We start from the raw sequence: 5,491 nt of genomic DNA on the forward strand, positions 1-5,491 counted from the left end.
ATGCGAGTATGAGTTTATGAAACTCAGAGGCATTTCCCAATTCAGGTCTGACATCACTACTACATAACTTCTTAAAGTTAGGCTTCATTGAGGTAGTCATGAGCTTCCAGTTCATCATACCAAATCCGGAATCCAACTCCCTCTTACTTTTGCAAATGAGAGGGTTTGTACCTGCCAGAAAGAGATCGTCCACATAAGGTACCAGTATGAGAGGTCTATCATCCACAACCTTAAAGTAATGGTTTGGATCGACTTCACTCCTAGTGAATCTCAACTTCATCAAATAGTTGTCAATCCTCTCATACCAAGCTCGGGGTGCTTGCTTTAAATCATAGAGAGCTTTCCTTCACCTGCATACATGAGATTCCCGATCATGAATCTCAAACCCCTCGGGTTGTTCCACATCTGAGGTCTTGCTATTACATGAGGGGAATGGTCCCCTTGTAATGTTTCCTTCGGTACATCTTGGACATGTACCTTCATGCTCTTCCTTGATTTCAGGCATCCCTGTCACCATCTGTCTCACATCGGGTAGGGCCCCATAATGAAGATGGGCAGACCTCTGATGCCATAGAAGAGATGTGTCACATGACATGGTCCCCAATGGACTTCCTGCAAATTGATATAAATTGCCAACCCTGAACTCCAAAGCATATTTTAATAATTCCTTATCCACACACGTACCTTTCCATTGATGAATGCCACTTTGAAACCTTTGACTTCCATTGCCGAAATGGACACCAAATTCTTCTTAAGATCATGTACATAAAGAACTTATGGTAAATGAATTGTGTTACCCACATTCAACTGAGGGGTAACATTCCCTACACCCTTTCTGGGATAGGTGGCATTGACTCCAAGTATAATCTCCATGATTGTTTCCTTCTCTATCAAATTAGAGAGAGCTTCCTTCTATCCGATGAAATGCCTTGAAGCACTACTATCAATAAGCTAGATTCGCAAAGAGTTCAGATAAGTAGTGGAGAGGGCCAATATAAGATAATATTCCTTTTGCTTATCAGAAACAACATTTGATACTTCATACCTGGAGTTCCTTGCTTTCTTGAAGAGTCAGCCATTTTCATAATGACCTGCATTCCTTTTTGCCATTGTACCTATCATTCCTTCAATCATTGAAGATGCCCCTAGAATGATTGTTATCATCATCAAGTGATGTGTCCCTTCTATTCAGGCACTCCTTAGCATAATGGCCAAACTTATTGCAAGCAAGGCATTTGCCTTTCCTTCCATCCTTAGATATGGACTTCCCATTGAAGTGACCTTTAGGTAGGCCACCAGATGCTTCTACTGCGCCACTCTGATAATCTTCTTTGCTTCTACTTCACCCTTGGTGAATTTGAAGAGTGATGAGGAACCTATTGAGTCTTTTGACCTTGTCCAATTGTCTTAGGTGATTGCTCTTTCACTCTTGCTTGGGCTTTGTCTTCACCTCAACTCTGATACCATGTTAATTTTAGGTATGCTCTATGCTTAGAGCAAATTTACTTCAATTTTCCATATTAGCTCAATATCAATTCCAGATTAGCAATCACATTTAGCATGATAGTAAAATTGTAGATAGAACATAAACATAAACATTAGAAAACAAGTCAAGACAAGATGACACAAGATGTGGCGTCAGCTAGGGACAAACCCCAATGTGGGGAAACCCTTGATCAATTCTTCTTATGTTCTTCAATAGTTCAACAGAGAGAGAGATAGTACATATACATCAGAAATCAACATTTTGACTTAACAAAATGTTGAGGAGAGATCTTCACTATGAAAATAACACGAGGTAGTTGATCTGAACTCCAGTGAAGACATATTGGTTCAACTGATGCTACAAGGTTACTCCATCACCATGATGCACCCATCACTGTGATGCGCCTCATCATCATGCTGCACCTCATCGTCATGCTACACCCTTCACTGTGTTGCACAGGGATCACAGAGCTGCACCCAATCATTACTATGTTGCATCTATCATTATGTTGCGTCCTTCATGTTGCATTATGTATATTGCAATACATCATCATCATGTTGTTGCAATACATCATGCTGCTGCTATACATCCATGCCCATCATCACTGTGTTGCACCATGTTGCACCCATCCTCACTATCATCGTGCACTATGCTGCACCATTCATCATGTTGCACTATGCATCACTATGCTGCACCATTGTCACTGTGCACTATGTTGCACCATACTGCACCATGTTGCCCACATCATGTTGTCACCTATCACACCATGTCCATCATCACTGTGTTGTACACTGCAATATTGTCATGGGACAGCCTTAGCTGCTTGCTATGGCTTGCAGCCTAGCAAAGCAGCTAGCTATAGCAACCCTTCAAATCAAGCTCATCACCAATATGCCCAGACAGTCCTTAATTAGGCCACGTTGTCATCTACAGCAATGTGACATCATGACAACAATACAAGACTACTAATGGGCCTCTCTTAACAACAGGTAAGGGCTGCGTAATAAGTCTTCCTCCATGACAGCTTCTAAACAATGATAGTCCTTTTCTTCCACACTGGAAGTTCCACTACCAAGGGCTCCTTCTGCTTGCTGCGTATAAGAGCTTTTTTTGCCAGCGTATAGGAGACTTTGACTATGTATAAGGGTCAGCAATTTGGGCTCTTTAGAACAGCGGATTAGGGCACATAAAACCCTCTTTAAACTACGGCTTAGAACAGTTTGATAGGGCAGCATTAAGGCTTTATTGGGGTAGCGTTAGAAGCCTATCTTTATGACTGTGTTAGGCTTCTTCCATAACTGCGTTAGAGTCTAGGGCATCCTCTAGGGCAACGTATTATATTCTTCCATGACTGTGTTTAGGAGGCTTCAACGTTAGGGCTTTATTTCCATGCCAGCGTAGGTGTTTCTCCATGATAACAATTTCTTCCATGGTTGCATTAAACTTCTCCATTAGGGCAGTGTAGAGCCTTCTCCATGACAACGTAGAGCCTTCTCCATCACAATTTCTAGGGCATCTCCTATTAGGGCAATGTATCACCTAGGGCACTCTCTCTAGATCTTATCTTCATCAAACCCAAAACAGAATGAAGAGAGATCACAAGAGTGTGTGTGACAAATGACTTAAAGTCCTCTTCTATTTATACTAAAACATGGAGGATAAGTGGGGCCAATTTAGTTGTTGGCCGACGTTGACGAATTGTCCCATAACACAAATAAATTCATATCTCCATGAATGCATGTCGGAATCGGATGATCTTTAAATCAATCCTACACCTCTCAACGAGAGGAATCCAAAAAAAATATCAACTGCCATGAATAAGAAGACCCGCATGGAGTTTGGCCCTAGTTGCCCATTTTAACAATATGTCACAAATGTCATTGAACATTTGGTTACTTATGTGCCAATGGGTACCCAATTTGCCAAGGACATCATCAACGAATATAGGGAAGCATCCCCTATATTTTCCTTCAAGATTTTCTTTGGAAATATAGTATTAAAAAAAATAATGATATGAATTTATTGTTTAACAACATAGTAGTTAAATCTTTTTACACATATTTTGTTGTCTATGTTTATCAACTTTACTAATGATAACTAGTATTTGGGTTAATTATTGTTTGGGTGCTACACTCAAAATTACATTTTAAATTTTATGCAAAGGTTCTCTAATATACATCAAATAACAATACTTAATGGTGTCTTTCATTAATATATTAACATGTTGCAAATACATTAAATTGAACCTAAACATTAATAGAAACTTCAACAGAACTCAAGATCTCACATTTTAAGTTTATATGTTAGCACCAACTTAAGATGGTGCCAACATTGCATACAAAACCTGAACACAAACCTCCAACAACAGGTGAACCTCAAAACCCCACCAACTAAAATAAATAAACAAACACATAAAATTGATAATCTCAGTTATAACTAACTAATCTTTAAAAAACTTTATAATTAAATCTTACATATAATATATATATATATATATATATATATATATATAAACTTCATTATATCTTTCTTAACTCCATTTACTATATAAACATGGTAATCTTTGTACTAACTATTTTAATTTTCTCTCCTATTTTAATTTTCTCTCAATAATAATAATAATAATAATAATAATAATAATAATAATAAATAAATAAATGTCTTAATCAAATGTTTTAATATATCTTATCAATAACAAAATGATTTAAACTTAAGTTAAAATTTCTTTACTAACAAGTAATTGCATGTTAATTAACCACATATTTAAACGCAATCACTAAATTCCTTTTGAAATTCTAAGCTTTCTCATGACGATTAACTTTTTCAAACTTTCTTGAATTACATGCTTCCTCTTATCTAACCACCATTAACTAACAAAAGTTATTTATATAAAGTAAAAGTCTTATTTTTTAATTAATATTTATATAAAATCAATTTAATTAATTTTAATTTATAATCCACGTAAAAGGCATGAGAGGAGTATTATAATAACCGCACTTCAAGGAGATATTTAGAAGGTGACCTAACATCAAATATTTAGTTGAGTCGGTTAATACTCATAAATATCCCCATCACAAAATCTATTGAAAAGAAAATGGGCAATGGCAGACTGGTTTTATGTGGTTTACATGCACAAGCAAAGCAGCAGTAGCAGTTGTGTGCCAGACGCGCTTTTTTTCACCCTGTCAATACGCTCATCCGAATTCCTGTTTGGTCATCTTGCACTTCCAGTTCAGTAACCATGTCGATTGACAAATGACGCTTCTTCTTAAATTTATGGAGGAAGCTTTCATAGATAGTTTGTGCAGAGCATTATCTGGTAAACAAAACCATACCGCCATTTCTACTAATTCTTGCCTGAAAATCTGAGTGCAATACCCTACACTGACTTTGTTGGGCAGAATGTCTTTCACAAGTTGATAAAGATATATGAAAGGCAATGGTCGTCCTGTTAAGTGTTCCTGTATGGGGAGTTCACTAATTTTGATTTTATTTGCTGCAATTTTCCTCTTCAATGTAAAATATATCATTAATTAGCATGGTGTTTTCCATATTTTATCAGATGATGGTATCCAGGGAGAATTTTTATGATTCCATGCAAACGATGGTATCCGGGTGATTTTTTCTGATTCAAGCTTTTGATTCATCTAGCACTTTTAACTTGCAATTGTGGCCTTCCCCTCCCGGAAAACACCCATTACTACCATGTCTTGGGTTTTCTTTCTTCTCTTAAGCAAGTGGAGAACCTTTAATCCTAAGGGACGCATGTACCCACAGAGAGATCATTTTTGTTTGTGTCCTGACGATATAAATAAAGATCATTGTCCTCTGAATGTTTTTTCAAGTTACCAGTGTTAGTTGTGTACATGCATGGTACATCAATTTTATGTTAGTAATCATATGCACTCTGCTGTGAGAGAAAGAAAAGCAATGTTCCCCATAGAAAAATGGCACCCATAAATTTGGCTGAATGGTTTCATTGAAGAATGATTGCATTGATACGAA

Source organism: Pinus tabuliformis, chromosome 3_2 (assembly GCF_031772625.1).
Source record: "Pinus tabuliformis cultivar Carrire ecotype Pingquan chromosome 3_2, CPIR1, whole genome shotgun sequence".
NCBI lineage: Eukaryota > Viridiplantae > Streptophyta > Pinopsida > Pinales > Pinaceae > Pinus > Pinus tabuliformis.